The 16,922-nt window shown below is 36.8% G+C and overlaps 1 protein-coding gene across 1 annotated transcript in view; it reads right to left on the reverse strand.

Annotated features, from left to right (window-relative positions):
* Sox5 (SRY (sex determining region Y)-box 5) overlaps window positions 1–16,922 on the reverse strand; it is an 844,441-nt gene that overhangs the window by 683,349 nt on the left and 144,170 nt on the right. Inside the window, exon 4 of the mRNA XM_005379086.1 lies at window positions 998–1,083. The gene's annotated coding sequence lies outside the window, so the exon portion shown is untranslated. The remainder of the gene's footprint in view (window positions 1–997; window positions 1,084–16,922) is intronic.

The raw sequence follows: 16,922 nt of genomic DNA on the forward strand, positions 1-16,922 counted from the left end.
AAGATGTGTTTTGTTTTTGGGGTTTTTTTTTGCTACCGGCAATCGAACTCAGGACCTTGTGCTTGCCAGGCAGGCACTTATCCCTCAGCCCCAGAAATATTTTAATAATATTTAGGTTTATAACAATTTATTTTCATAAATATACTTGTATCTTGAAATGCTAGCAAAAGATTCATAACATTCCAGCAATATATCCCTAGGAAAACAAGTTCTAGGTCACGATTTAAAAAGACAACTTCTTAATCTTCCTTTTTAATTATAAATAAGAAATTTCCTTTTTCAACCTTACTAGGGACAATCCTTTTCTGAACAGCAGGATTCCTTACTTTAAACTTTTCCGCTGTTACTCATATGAAGAGTAGCCAGCCAAAAGATTAGAAAAGGATTTTCAACTCTAGTCTGGAGTCAAACTTTCGGATCCTGCTTTCAAGAGTATAACTTTTATGAAAAGACAAATAAGCCTTACATAAATGCATACACAGATAGGTGCTCACGGACTTTTATCACAGTAGATTAAAATATGTTTGGCCTCAGCAAAATTGCATTTTTGTATGTGTTCACAGAAACATATCCAGGAATACACAACAATTTATGGAAATTTTTCTAAAATGTGTGACCAACCCATTGTGACCCAAAATATCTCCTTTGCAGCCACAAATGTTTTAGAAAAAACATTCTCTAGTGGACAGAAGAAGCTTTTGCAACTGCCAGAAAAGTGTATCTCATTAAGAAAACAAAAAGAAAAGAAATGTTGTTATCATCTTCCAGTTTAGTGACATTAGCTTCAAAATTAGTCTCAAAATTATAAAGCCAGTTGTCATCTGAATATGAAAGAAGACATCCTGTACTTTTATATGCATAGGTTTCATATATTTTACTGGTGAAAATGAGAGGAGTTATATGAACTGCCATTTCTGTGAAACAGCTAATGTAGCAATCAATTTTTCAAAGGTATGTAACATACTATGAGTTTTATAAATATGCTTTTTTTCCTTACCCAGTGCAGTACTACAATTCCCTCTTCAGCTTGCAGAATCTTCTAAACAGACTCAAATAGGAATCATGTCGTCAGCAAGAAGAATTCTGGAAAAGTAAAAGTAGACCATTAGCAGCACATTGCTTTATTTACTAGCTATCTCAACATATAACTCTTGGAAGTAAGAGATGTCTATGGTTTTCAAAATAAATTTATATGTATATATGTAAATTTATACTTATATATTTTTCTTATATACTTACATAAATGCACTTATAAGTATATACTCACATAAATATATATTACTTGTATACATATACAAGTAATGTATACTTATACATATATATAAATTTATATTATAAGCATTAAAAGCAATGGTTTATGGAAGATGAAGCATTATCTTGCCATTATAAAGCCACCAGAATAAGTCTAAAAACGTATGTGTACATGTTAAGTCATCTGAATATATGCTAATGTGTACAGAAGTTGTTCGTTTGGTTTAATTTTTATGGCAATATCCTGCAGATGCTTTAGAACAGGCTATACCAACGTAAATTCTTGTTTCCTGCAGTGATTTTGAGAATGCTTCAGGAGTCTTCGTGGGTTTCTTCCTTGATTCCAGCATAACATACAACAGGAACATCAGTGCAGTAATTCTGCAAGGCCCTCTCCTCTCTTACCCCTGCTACATATGACTACCGCTCCACTGCTCACCTCACCTTCAGAATCTTTCTCTTGTACTGTGCTAAAAGAATAAAATTTTTTCTAATTAATTTTCCCCTGGCTGGGCAAAAACAATCCCTGTCAATCACTTGCAACTCCCAAGAATCAACTTAGGAAAGCAGGTAACTCACACATGGTGGGTGGGGTTTGGTCCTTCCACTATCCAACTGAAGAAGAACTGAGTGATATCTCAATACTCATTTTTATAACTCCAACAAGTTGTAATCATAGGTTTATGGTATTCGAGTAGTTTTACTACCGTTCTATATCCTCATGAGTGTGATTTATATTAGGGCGTTCTACTTCATTTCAGTATCAGAATTTTTCTTAATAAGCACAGAAACTCAAAAGTCACACTGATGACAAAAACAATAATTAATAAATATTTAATTAATTCACTAATTATTCCACTGGACAATATTTCAAAATGAGAAAGTTACTGCTAAAAACACCAAACACTAGAAATTACGCTGCTAAAGTAAAGTAAAGGCGGTCTATACACAGCCAGTTTAAAAATCCTTTAATTTCTAATTTTCTTCAGTTCAGTGAAATATCTCATCTGACCAAATGTAAAGAGACTATGATAATTTAATTTACTTACACATGAAACAGAAATGTTGTCATGTCATGTATCTGTCTGATAGGGAAAGAAAAGCACAGGTGGTAATTTTACCCACAAGAGGGAGCCTGTATTTTTATATTTTTGTAACCGAACTTAAAAAAATTAAAATGAAATTAAAAGAAGGCAAATTAGCTGCCCAAGCCACCAAGGAGGAAATTCCTTATAGGCGGTAGCAATATTAGTTGTATAAAACTGGCTAGAATTGCCAGTGCTTTGCACCCAAATTTTAATTCTATAGCAGAGAAATATTTCAGGCATCTTTTAACGAGAAAACAGGCTGGTACAAACCAATAGTTTTCTGTGCATAAAAATGGAAAACATCCTACTTTTAAAATTACTATGACTGCCATTCTCACTCATATCTCTTAAAACCTGCCTAAAAAGTGTAACTAGCATGACACCATGATAAAATGTCCTTTCTTAGGGCTCAGAAAGAAATATCCCTTTTCTAGTAGAAAAATAAAACAAGTATCCTGTACTATGCTCTGGGTTTTGTAAAACCAAGCTGAATTTATCAACTTGAAAGCTGTCTTCTTAAAGGAATTACCCTCTAACAAAATAGTTTTGGCAACTTTTACCTACTCGGAGTGATCTGTTCTAGCTGTTCAGAGACATGGTGATAACTAAGCTGAAATTCTTTTGTGACTCTTACAAACTGCAGTGAACACAGAGGTAAGTCTTCCTTCCCCATCCTCGTCTGCGCTCCTAGAAGGTAGGACATAACATGACAGGAAGATGCGGAAAGAGTTAATCACTGCTGCTCTTCCTTCTGGAATTCCAAGCTGCCTATGAAATCACTGATTTTTTTTTTTCTCCCACTAGGGATGGTAAATCTAATGGGCCTAAAATCAATACCTTATATATGACATAAAAAATATATTCAGTTTATGGACTAATGCACCCTAGTGTCTGAATCCTATTTACACGCTCTGCCTTAAAAAGGAACAACAGACCCATTTCTGCCAGTAAAAGGTTACTCCATCAGGCTGGTGACACGCCGCAGAATGCACTGTCACACTGAAGTACAGCAGGAGGAAACACTGGTGGCAGCAAGACCACTGCTGTGGAAACTTTAAACACAGTGTGGCAGGGTCATACTGGGATACACCACTGGGGAATAGCGTGCAAGTAGCTTCAAAGATGTTCGCCACGTTCTGAGCTGACTTTCCAGGCCTCTGCTTCACCATCTCTTTCCTAACCTACATATACTGCATTACACTTTCAGTGTAGTAAACATGACATGATAATATTGAGAAAGCAAACACAGCTTCTACTCAATAGCGAATTCTCCAATGATTTTAAACAATTGGGTTTTAAAAATCCAAAGAGGCAGAAATTCTCACTAATATGCCAACGGGCATTGTGTGTGGTGAGAAAAAAAAAATGTATTAAATTTGCAGCAGAGGTAAGCTCGGGGGAGATGGAGGGAATTTCATTGATCAGATATGGGGGGGTGACCAAATAAAGGTGGGTATTTGTTGTTCTTTTACATGCTGAGAAAATACGGTGCATATGATTTAAACTAAAAGGTCCACATACTTACTTAAAAGCTATTTCATTTGAAAAACATTATGCTTAGTTTAAAAAAAAAAATCTCAAACTTAGACCGCTGGCTAACTTTATTTTGAAAATAGCTATCATGAATACATGTAAGACATCAAATATAAGGCAACCATGTACAATGCAAGGATACCTTCAAAGCAGAGATGAAAGTATGGATGAGGGAGAAGGTGAAGGAGAGGTACATGCAAAGAAAGAGAAAAAGAGAAAGACAAGAAATGAAAAGCTAAAACACAAAAAGAACTTTTTAAAAACTAAACTTTTCTCCTGGAAAAATATCACCTTCTTGGCTTTTTGTTGCAATGGGTGTAATCTAAATAGAGAACAATGCAAAAGGAAATAAAGTTTAAAACTTTTTGAGAGAAATTCTAGCAACAGGTCAGCAAGACATTTTTCTGTTCAGTGCTAGTGGCTTAAAATCCATACAGTTATCAATTTTTTTAAAAAAACTGTTGTTCTTTATTCCATTTGCCAACTAGAGTCATTTATCCCCTATTAGGTAAAGTATAATAGACTCCACCAAAAGGGTCATTGGCCTTGCATTTAATGATATTGCCAGCCCCAATCTGCATTTTCCCGGCAATGTCCCTCAACACAGAATAAATGGCTGATCTCTTCACAATAACAGCTGATTTCTATTTATTAAGCTAAAAAGGTCACCATTTTCTACGGCTGGGCCGCCCTGCACTATTGATAATTTTATGCATAAACAAATGGCAAATTTGTGCCACATAAATATGCATTAGCAATTACTTTTTCCTCGGGCAACGCTCACCGCATGCAAATGTGTACCTCGCAGGGCCTGGTAGCTTTTGTTTTAGCTCTTGAACAGTGAAACAAAAGAGCACAATAAACAATTTTAAAATTGCCAGTCAATAAGCAATGCAAATGCAAAGGTGAATGGCAAGAAACTTGCTCAGAAACAACAAAACAAAAGTGAGGAGGGAAGAGGGTAGTGGGAGGATTTTCTTTTTTATATTTCATCTCTTTCTTGTTCTAAATGAAAAGGCTAAAGCAATCTTGACACAGAACAGCTAGCTAGGCTGGTACCAAAGCAGATGCCAGATGGGGAAAGAAGAAAATATACACATGTTGAGTAAATACACATATCCATCCCCTAAAAAGGGTCAGGGAAAACTGTGCTCCTGTGTGGGATTTTAGTTGCATTACCTACTCTAATTTCTGACTTTTAATTTCAGACAGTCAAAGACATTTCAGAGATTCAAACTATGTTAAAGCTAGGAATTACAGAGCTATACAAGCAAAGCTCGATTCCATTGAACTTTACTAAACTGTTGGTTTTTTCTGTAATCCCCCTTAAGATAAAGGAGCATACATTGTTAATAAGTAGGATACTTTGGCAGCACAAGAAAAGGAGGTAAAGGAGTATTTAAGTAAGAAAGAAAAAATCCTACAAAATGTTTAGGATTAAAAACCCGATTTCAGAACAATTCAAGCATAATGCCAGGACACAAGAGGAGAGAGATAAGGGGTTAGCGAGGAAAGAGGCAACAGGTGTAATAATGCCTAGAAAAGAAAAATGTCACCTAATTTGAACATAAAAACAAGCTCAAGAAAAAGTTGATTGTTTTCATCAAAAATCAACCTTAGTGGTTTTTTGTGATGCTGCACACGGAGCGTTGTTCTAAATGTTTTATGCTTACATCCATTACATTTCCTCCTTCCAACCCTCCATAGATAGTAGTATTACTGCTGCTTCTGTTGGAAAGTGCAGAACTAAGAAACTAATCAGATAATGAGAGCAATGCTAGACCCGGCCTTTGATCCTGTCTGATTACACCACCCGCAAACCTCTTCACTTCTAATTCTGCCAGCCGTTCTCCATACCATCCGTGGGACTCAACTAAATAATCTCTTCCTAAATGTGTGATTGGCTTTACCTTTGCACAAATAAAGCAAGTTGTATTTGAAACTTCTAAAGTCAGGGCTTATGCAGTTTCTTTAAATTAGTACAATACGTTTAGCTTCTACAAAACAGACATATTAATTTGCATATTAGTGTGGATGTACTTAACTACTCTAGTGCAGATACACTGAGAACATGTCATTGGCTGGACAAAGACTTGAGAGCAGAAAAGTGTTTGTGATCTCTACCTCTATTTTAATATGATTCAAAGCTAAAGGCTTTGCTATCACATAAAGATTGATAAGTCTTAACTACAAATTTCGATAGATAGATAGACAGAGAGATAGGTAGATGGATAGATAGATAGATAGATAGATAGATAGATAGATAGATAGATTTGCCTAAATGCAAACGGGTCCATCTGGAAAAGTCAAACTTCTTTAGAGAAGAGCATAAAATTCCTCCCAATAGTTTTCTCCCAGATAATATCAGTGCTGGAAGGTCAGTGCTGCTGGTAGTACAGTGGTCTGTGTGAGTAAAAGCAAGAAAGTCCCTTGAAGAGCCCATTCTCTCAATTATGTCACATGCATGACAGACATGCAGACCCTCAAAGAGACCGTGTAGTATTCTTAGAATAGTTCCCTAACACTAAACTCCACCTTTTTGAAAGGTTTTTAACAACCAAATAGCCACGTCTTATTTTAAAATCAGTAAAGATGGATTTCTAGTATAGTATTATCTTACATATTAATTCAAATGATTACATAGCTAGTATTGTCCTTTTTTGTTAGATTTCTTTTTTAAGATTTCCAGTCTTTGTGGGTGAAAGTATAGATACCTGAATGTGGTTACTTTTCTATGCATAAATGTGTGCTTAAAGTCATTACTATATAACAGTGCAAGGTTTAAACTGTAATCATTCCTTTACAAATTTCTCACTCTCTAAATAAGGGATAGATTTGAAACTTAAACTATGAATATTCCATATAGTGCATGTACACGGAGGTGCACAAGAAGTGTGTAAAAAGCATGGTATGCTATATGCACAGCAGGATGAATGCTACTGACTTGTTTGCCTTGAGTGAGGATCTATGTCTTAGATCCTCTCTCTATTCATCCCCTCCTGTTAACTCCTGGTGTAGGATGACTCCTATGTACCAAGTTTCCAAGTTCAGCATCCAGATAAACTCAGCTGCTGGGAGAAAAGTGGTTCAAAGTCAAGGGGCATTGGGGCAAAGGTGCTAGTATGGTGTGTGGATACATTCTCTGCCTACTTTTCATTTACCTCTAAAAAAAGTTATTATTATTATTTTCTTTTTTTTTTTTTTTGGTTTTTTTCTGGTACCAGGAATTGAACTCATGACCTTGCACTTGCCAGCCAGGTGCTATGCCACTGAGCTAAATACCCAGCCCCCCCCAAATTTATTATAGACAATTATGAACATTCAAAATGAGATACTAGTAAACAGAATTCCCATTAACCAACTCCAAAGTTCAACATTTGTCAACTTTCCACTATTTGAGTCTTTCTCCTTTCTTTCCTAGCTTTGCTAAGTGTCTGAGAAGTCCAGTCAAGTGGTAGCTCCGTATCTCCTTTCCTCTTCCTCCTGCTAAACAGGTCCACAGGGTTCTAGCCTTTCTCTGGAGACCTTGGTAATGCCACTTCCTCCTAACTGTACTATCTTCTTCCTACTCCTGAAACTTACGTTGCTCTCTTACAACTTGTTACAGTCAATGTTTATCAATTTTCTAATATTAGACACTCCCTTTTAAAAATAATTGAAATGACTTGTGCTTTCCTGTTTGAGTTTAAACTATACAGAAAACTTATTTTGCTTTTTATCAGCAACTGGCAGATTATCATTTGTCATTTATTTACAGTGCCCTGAAGTAGATTAAGACTTCATAAAATAGAAAACCTTTTCAACAGCCTGGAGTCCAGCATGCTGGTCCAGTATTTGTTATGTCTTCCCTATATGTAAACCATCCATAATATTTCCATTGGAGGCTTCTAATGCGCATGCCAATAAACAAGCTATTCCTAGTCTATGTATTTTGTCAACTGCAATACACAAGCCACGCCTGTTCTCTAGGTTGTCAATTGCTTATTGATATCTTTTTTTAAAATAAATTGGTCTTGATCTATGAGCTGAGAAAACAGCCACAAAAACTTAGTGCTCCTGGAAATTCTATCTCAGTGCTCAGCAGCATGGAAATCTGCCCAGTCTATTTTAAAAAGGAGATAGTTCAATCTGGCATGAAAACGTATTTTTCCAAATGTAGGTAGCAGGGACTAGATAACTAAGTTTACGTCTTAGGCAGGACATGTTTAACATGTAGTCATTTGTTTAGTCATAACAAAACATGACCTTCTGATGTTCAGAATAAACACATATCATAAAAATGACTGATGTTTAGTGGCTCTCACAAAATTACATTTTGAAAAATTATAGGCTGATGAATCAAACATATAGATTAAATTTCCCTGAAACAGACATGTGCTTAATAATTAATGGGAAAGGATAAGCGCGATATTTATGATTTTATCTTATCCAAAACACTTGAATAATTACACAGTAATAATATTGCTCCATGAAGACACACTTATCACGTTTGAAGCATAATCTGTGGGACATTTGAAAAGATAAAAATACCTTAAGTTGGAAATTATACACTGAAATTCACAAGCTGGAACTTTAATCTGCTTTCATGCAAAGTCCTTTTTTCTTTTTTTTTTTTCTAACCTTTATTGGTACATCTTTACCGTACATAATGATTACATCCACTGTAGGAGACTGATACATGTACGTAGCACGTTCTAATGCAAAATCTTATTATAAAAATATCAAATACAAAGGAAAAAAATTGCTTTAAGGATAGTACACAAGACTATGTAATTTTTGACAGCAATCAATACAAGTAAAGAATGAGATATGGTAGTGGAAAATAAATTTAAAAAAAGAAAATAATGTTGGAAACTATAAAGTGTCAAATAAAAGTTAGGCAGAAATGACACCCACTACTATGAGAACATTTCAAATACTGGTTCCAGCACTAATTTTTATACTGTATGTAGGGAATACCTGTAGGGAATTGGATAGGTATTCAACAGCCAAAAATGTTATCCAGGAACACAGGGGCACAGTAACTGTGTAAGTCACTTACCATTAAAAGGAGATGATATACTCAGTTTGGAAAAGATAAAACCATTGAGGACAAGCAGATATTCAAAGCACTGATGTCTGGAAGAAAAAGACTAGATGCATTGTTTCCTGTTCCAGAAGAAAGAACAAAGGATTTTGTTTTGCTTTTGTTTTGTTTTGTCTGTTTGGTTGGTTTTAGTGGTAGGATTACAGAGCTGTAAATATCAGTGGACTATGAAAAAGAACCATTTTGTTAACGAGACAAAGCCAAATAATTTCAGGTTAAGCAAAGACTATTTAGACACAATGGGCCTCTCTCTGGTTTTGTGACTTATTGTCCATGTGCTCTTTGATATAGCCAATTAACTATCCATGCCTCAGTTTTCTCAAGTTAAAAGTCATCCAAATATAAACCCTACCAAAGAAAGTAAGATCAGAGATTGCCTGCAGAACCATCTGTCAGACCTCTGGGAATAGGATCTCTGAAATGAAGATATGAGGAATCTACCTTTTGAAACCCATTATAGCTGGGCCTGGTGGAGCACACCTGTAATCTCAGCACTCGAGAGGCTGAGGCAGGAGGATTGCTGTGAGTTTGAGGCCAGCCTGGGCTACAAAGTGAGTTCAAGGCCAGGCTGAACTACATAGCAAGACCCTCTCTCAAAAGGACAATCAATCAATCAATCAATAAATAAATAAATAAATAAAACAAGATCCATTGTCATCTGAGACTAAATTATTCTATTCCTCAAAGTCTAGATATATACGTTATAATGTTTTAGTCAAGGACTACTTAATTAGGGAAAACTTTGCTGCAATTGTGCATCATTAAAAAAGGTATAACATCAGCTAGAGAAAAGATACTCACTTTTGACCAAAGGTAAAATTAAGTAAAACCCACAAAGCACTTTTTAGTCAATAAAAGATGTATGTCATCCAAAAAAGTCATGTGTGGTTATTTAAAGCAGCAATATCCATTTTTAATGAACTTCCATTGTAAACTTTTCTTCCTTTTTAAAATCTCTAGTTACTCAATGTATAGATACTGCTTGGATACCCAGGCAGCGTGAACAAAGTCCTTATGCTTTTTGAACACAGAGCGCAGCTTCCTTGCTGCTGTCAGCCAAGCCTTTCCACTACTCGTTCAACTGTGCCTCCTGTCACGGTTACTCAGCACATGGCAACCAACAAGAACACAGGAAAGCCGGCTGCGCAGGGCCAAAGGGCATCTTCAAAAAGAGTGAGTCTCAAATCCTTTTATACAATGCCCTGAGGTTCCTCAGTGATTTCAAGGAACGCTCTCAAATTTTAAAGAAATTCCTAAAACAAAATCACTTTACTTTTGCTCCTCCTAACAATCACAGAGGTCTTTCGGCTCTTGAAGGCATTTCTCCTTCTGATTTGGCTCTCAGTAATTCTCCAAGATGGGTATGACAGGGTCGATGCCTCTCTCTTCCAAATTAAAAAACTCAGGAAAATTATGATGACTTGAGCCCAAATCAGAAAGCTATAAAACAGAAGAAAAAAAAAAAAAGGCAAAAATCCAAATTCAGTCCTTTTTACTGCCTATTGTGCTTGGCAAAGATTCCACACAGGACTTTTCAATACTGGCCAAAAGGTAATTTTGAAATTTCACAAGGTATGGGAGCATCCGTGTCTTTCTAGAACTGTGCTATTTATTGGGATTATATAACTCTCTCCTTGCCTTCCCATTCATGAACAGAACACTGTTTCCACTTATGAAATGGGATCAGCACTGTGGTTCATCACTGAAGGTGACTTTGCCCCTGGGGGACATTTGGCAATGTCTGTCAACGTGTTTAATTGCGAAGCCTGGGCAGGTGTTGGGCTGTTACCGGCATGCAGCGGACGGAGGCCAGGGATGCTTCTAAATATCCTACAGTGCACAAGACAGCTTCCTAGATCACAAAGAACTATCTGGTCCAAAATGTAAAAACTGCTGAGGTTGAGAAATCCGGGATTAGCAGTATTTTTATTTAAGCCATCTGTTTTTGTCTCTTGCTTTTGTTACATAAACATAAAAATGCTTTCAGAGTGTAACATTTCCTGGGTGCTAATGACTGGTCTGGCATAAGGCGATCAGCTCTTGTCTGCTCACTAATTCCACAAAATGACCTATGCCTTCGTCTCTGCTGTCTGACGACACCCTGAACAGTGGCTCAAGTGACAGAGGTCAGAATTACTGCGATAAACGGGTCACAAAACCACTCATCATGGTATTTTTAACACTTTGTTTATAAGAATGTTAAAAAGAAAGCAATGCAAATGGGGAAATCAGAATTGTGTTTCAATAATGTGAAATGATGGAAGCGGAAATTTATTTGTAAATGAATAAGTCACCTTTGGCTTTCTGTGAGGCAGAGCGTACATCAAAAACTTCACAACAATGCACACTCAATCTGAAAAAGCGAACTTGATAATCTCTTTATGTGCTGTTATTCAATACGTATTACAATAATTAGTAATCTTCGCAGAGAAAGCTGTTACTCTTTACCCTTAACCTGTCCACATTCTTCACTGAAGCCAGTGTTCTCAGCTCTTATCTCCAATGGGTGGGGCCCAGGCTACTATACTGACTTAGGTCCAGTCTTAATAAAAACAGAAGAAAAAGCCTGATTTTGGGGCAGCAATTTGCCTCAGGTGTGAAGATGTCCCATGATGTCTTCTGTTTGGTACCTTGGTTGGTTAGTCATTCAATGTATAAGCACCTGAATGATGACATAAGCTTTAAAACACAAAATTTTTAGTTCACAATCTCCCTTTCTGAATCTGACAAAAGCTACAAACTCACTTTACAGAACTACTCAACATAAATGTCTGCTTTGATAGAACATTCTTAATAGGTCTCATGTTTCTGTATTTCTTGAGAGCAAAGGCACTGGCTTTCTTTCTTCAGTTCTATCTTTTGCAGAACATTTGTAAAGTTAAAGCCTTAGGACACTGAGATAGGATCTGCCTCCAGAACAAAGAACAGTTTTGTTTGCTGTGGAGTACCAGGAGGACAATGTCTTGCTTAGGGCAAATGACAGGCTTACTACCCATTGTAAAATATCTGGAGTACCTAAGCTAAGTTTTCACCCCCTGAATTGAAAGTATCACCAGGTTCTCTTTGAATTACCACATGGAAAATCAGGGCTCAGGATACTGAGATAATTGCTAGTACTCTAGCTACTATTTTTACTATAAGGAAAAAACTATCCTTTGTCTCTGATCCAGGAGTTTATTCTCTTCTATCAGAGTAATGAAACTGGGACAGGCTGCATTAACTTGCAAATAATATCAAAATCTCAGACCCCTCTGAGTTCTTAACAGTGCACACAAACAACATAAGGAAACTGTTGTATCAGATGACCTCCTATCCACATATCCAAATCCAGAAAACTGAAAGTATTTGTTTTCATTTCTTAGTGTGTAAAGAGTATTATGACCACAGAGTTTAAAATCTTAAAGGTATATTTTAAATGTTACAATACAATGTTAAATTTATTTCAACAGAAATGTATTTGGCTAGTAATAATACAAGTTGAATATCTCTTAGACAAAACACTGCACCAAGTGTTTTCAATTTTAAATTTTTTCAGCTTTAGTATTATTTACATATGTAATGTGAGATATCTTGGGGATGCGATACAAATCTCAATCCAAAATTCATTTATGTTTCATATACCCCTACACATAGGCTAAAGGCAATTTCATACAGTATTTTAGTTCTCCTGCATTTAGACGATAATGCAGCATAATAGGTGAGGTGTGGAATTTTCCAGTTGTGGTTTTATGTCAGCACTCAAAACTTTTTGAACCTTGAATCATTTTGAATGTCAAAATTTTCAGACTAAGGATGCTAAACCAGCAGCAGTAGTAGCAGTACAAGTGCTAATTAGCATTAATTGAGTGTCATATGCCAGTCACATTGCAAGAGAGTCACAAATATTACTGAAATTTATTTTAACAATAACAATGACGAGGCAGAAAACATTACTTTTCTCATTTGACAGAAAGAAGGAAAGACCCAGACAAATTAAGTAACTTGTCAAAGGCTACACAAGTAGTCAGTGTTGGAGGAAGGGTGGGAATGGAAAGATGGGCTGAGAACAGCACTTGTGTCCTTAACTGGAAAAGTCCTCTGAAGAGGAAGAGAAGTCAATAAACCATGTCAACAGGTGCCATAAAGAGTATGACGGAGAATGCACAGGAAAACCCCAGCCTCCCCTAGAAATCAGTGGTGGCTTTCCAGACAACAGGATCACTCACGTGAATCCAGAAGGATGATTACAAGACCAGGTAGGAAGCAGGGACTGTGCATCTCCTGGTTTTATAGATGAGGACATAGACGCCTGAACATGGGATGAGGTCACATAGTGCAAAAAAGTTTGGACTATGCGTGATGGTACACACCCATAATCCCATCAGTCTAGAAGGCTGAGTCAGGAACACCATGAATTTGAGGCCAACCTGGGCAACAGAAGGAAAGATCTCAAAATTTAAAAGGGTCTAAAAGTGTAGGTTGGTGTGAAGGCCCTGGGTTCAACCACCAGGACCACGATATATAAAATAAATAAAAATTAAAATAAATGAAAACAGGTTTGCCTTTTGATGGAATGTCATGGATGTCTCTGCAACTAGTCTAACTTCCATTGACATAGTTAAAAACTCTCTGATATAAAGAAAATTACTATAACTTCAGATATTATGCCAAGGAGCTATTGTTGGAGGATAGAAATGAAGCTCTGGTTTAGATCCAGAATGTTCCTTGAAAGTATCGTGCGTTCAGATGTGGGACCTGGTCAGAGTGAAGGATCAGTGGAGATGTAACGTGGGAGGGTGTGCTCTTGTCCCCTGCTCCTCCTCCCTCCCTGCTTCTTGGCAACCAGCTTTCCCCCATCATGCCATTCTGCCATGCATTCTCTGATTAGAGTCACCCAATGATGGACAAAATCCCTCTGAAACCATCAGCCAAGACAAACCTCTTATCATTTAATTTGCAGGTATTGGGCTCTTTGTCCCACTGACCGAAAGAAACTAATAAAAACTGACAAATTTTACTACGCCTTGCTGCCTTCAAAGGTTATCCTCACTTTGTATTAGGTACTAGGCAGAGTTCAGGATTAGCTATTGTTTGTATTATCATCATTCCTTTGATATAATTTTTAATGGAACATCATACAGCATGGGACATTTGAGGAAATAATACATGAATACAGTCTCATAAGAGCAACTCTGCTAAGATGGGCACAGCACATCACAAGACATCTAAAGGGTTAATACATCACTTGGATATGTAAATGTTCTTCTTGGTTAGATTTTACTGAAGGACTTATCGTAATTATAGGCAAAGTTCCAACAAGGTCAACATCGGTGTTCCAAAGGCATGAGCAGGTAAGCTAAAGACAGATCAAATAAATTGTTTAAATGTTACAGCACAGGTAGTTCTCACGAATGTCTGCAACCAGTCTAACTTCCATTAACATAGTTAGAAACGCTCTCATATGAAGGAAATTGCTATAACTTCAGATATTACTCTAAGGAGCTATACCTGTAGAATAGAAATGAAGACATGTAGATAAATCTGCTAATGTTCATCTTATTCACATAAAGTGTGCATACAAGAGCAGAAAACAGAAGCAAAAAAATCCAAGAAAATCATGTCCCATAAAAAGATTCGAGCGCAGTTGCAACACTTTCTAAGTTACTGATGTAGTACATTCATATAGGCTCTAGAAGACTCATTATAATATGGTAGACAATAGAATCGAGGGGTGAGAGCAAAAGGAGTAAATACGGTAAAAGACTAAAAATTTAGTACACTAATCCTGGTTGACCATTCTCTAATTTCTTAGGGCAGTAACACCACTCCTGAAACAACAACATACACTGCGTGACACTTAGATGAAAGGCACTGTGGTGGTTGCTGAGAAATATGTACATGGCCATGCTATGGTCCCTTCCCTCAACTGCGCATGGTGTAGTGGATTAGGAGGTACCAATAACATACAGCTGAATAGAATTACTGCAATTCACCCAGTAAATGCGGAGTTCCTTCCCTGAGAGAGGCACAGCGATGTGCTAACAAAGAGAACCAAGTAAGAGATGAAAGTAAAGATTGGAACTCCGAAGAAAAGACATAGCTATTTGCATGTCAAACAGTTGCTCCTCGTTCTTAGCAAAGACAGAAGCAAGGAGTAACGGCAGGGTACTAAGATGGATGCAGCCCAGGAACACAAGTATGGACACCAGCCTTATCTATATTAGTCATTCCCATCAAACTGAGAGGTTATTTTGGATTGAAAAACACTGCATATTGCTTAACAGGATTTCACTGAAAATAAAGCTCACATGTGAGGATTAATTACCTGAAAAAATCCATCTAAAGTTAAATAAATAAAATTTAATTCAAATTTTTAAAAATACTTGGAATCACTTTAGGATACTCTACTGATTCAAACAAATTCCTATCGTGTGGAAAACCCTCTTCAGAATTTAAGGATTATCTAAGCACATGGTTTACTCACCATAGTTTTAAATCAATGTAAGGATCAATAGCTACATAACACTTAGTACAACTACTGCAAAATATATCCAAATTAGGGAAGGATGCATGTTTTGTGAAGCCTGAAATTTATGTGATTTAGACTCTTCTCTTTAAAGAAATACAAAATTATGACCTCTTTACATGGACCCCATTTTTAGAGAGAAAACTTTATACAAACAAAACAAGATAATTTATCTTGTGTCATGGTAGAGAGAAATTTGTTCTTGGTTTTTTTTTTCTGGGATTTTTGAGACAGGGTCTCGCTGTGCAGTTCACGCTGGCCTTGAGCTCACTTTGTTGCCCATGCTGGCCTGGAACTCACAACGATCCTCCTGCCTCAGCCTCCTGAGTCCTGGAATTATAGGCATGCGCCACCTTGCCCAGCCTTGTTGCTATTGACAATTTTGAAAAGTTTCTTTCAGGTTCACAGACTGTTTGGGGTAAAGGCATGTAAAATCAGGCTATAGCAAATCTGAGAAAGTCTTTATCATGTTTCTTAGGAGCCGTAAGACTGGGAGAAAACTTCACAGACCAGTTTCTGACTCAGTCTATTTAAAACACAGTTGTTCTCCAGAACACTTCCAGCACCCAATAACGTGGGTAGGTTCACCTCATGCCATGCCCTCCAGCCCAAAACTTGGTATTTGCTGTCAGGTGAGTCAGCACTTGGGTAATTTCTAAGCACCACTCCCATTCTAGGAGCATAACTACAGACGGAAGTAACTGTAGGTGATGAAATATATCCCACTCAACAAGACCACCGAACAAGACCAATTTTCTTCTACATGATGTCCACATGAATTCAATACTAGAGGTGCAAAGTGAAAAGCGATGGAGAGGAAGTTGTAATAAAACTGGTAGTAATCCACTTACAAACTTTTTAAAACCATATGTCCACAAGATCACATTGCTAATTCTCAACCAGGGCCACAGAGTGGACTAAAGCTTCAGTCGCTTTTGAGAAAAACCTGCCATTGGTCTGCAATGATTTTTAATTTTTATGACCTTTAATGTCACGTGATTGTCCTGGCCACTGGTTAAATCAGTTACATAAACTCTTACATTTTGTAAATCTACTACAACAATTCTTTTAAACATATAGGGATATGGCTATATCTTGTCTACAAAATGAACCTTCAGAAAAATATTGCTGAATGCATAAGGAAACAGAAAAACATAACCAATATATCAAGGACTGCTAAGTGGTAGAATAAAAAATAACCCTAAACTAAAACAATTATAAACAAACAAATTAGGAGAAAAGGAACTTCATGGATTATGTAAGTTAGAGACATACACAAAAAAATCCAGAAAGCGGGCCTTTGCATACCAATAGCAATGTTGGAAAAAAGTTTTCTTGTACCCCACTTTCATTCTAATTTTTTAAGTTAAGCAGAATGATCCTAACATGCTGCGGACATGGCATATTGACAGGAATTTCTGAAAACTGAATTGCAGTGTTCTGTCTCACTATCAGAACA

Source organism: Chinchilla lanigera, unplaced genomic scaffold (assembly GCF_000276665.1).
Source record: "Chinchilla lanigera isolate Chin_1 unplaced genomic scaffold, ChiLan1.0 scaffold00012, whole genome shotgun sequence".
NCBI classification, from domain to species: domain Eukaryota; kingdom Metazoa; phylum Chordata; class Mammalia; order Rodentia; family Chinchillidae; genus Chinchilla; species Chinchilla lanigera.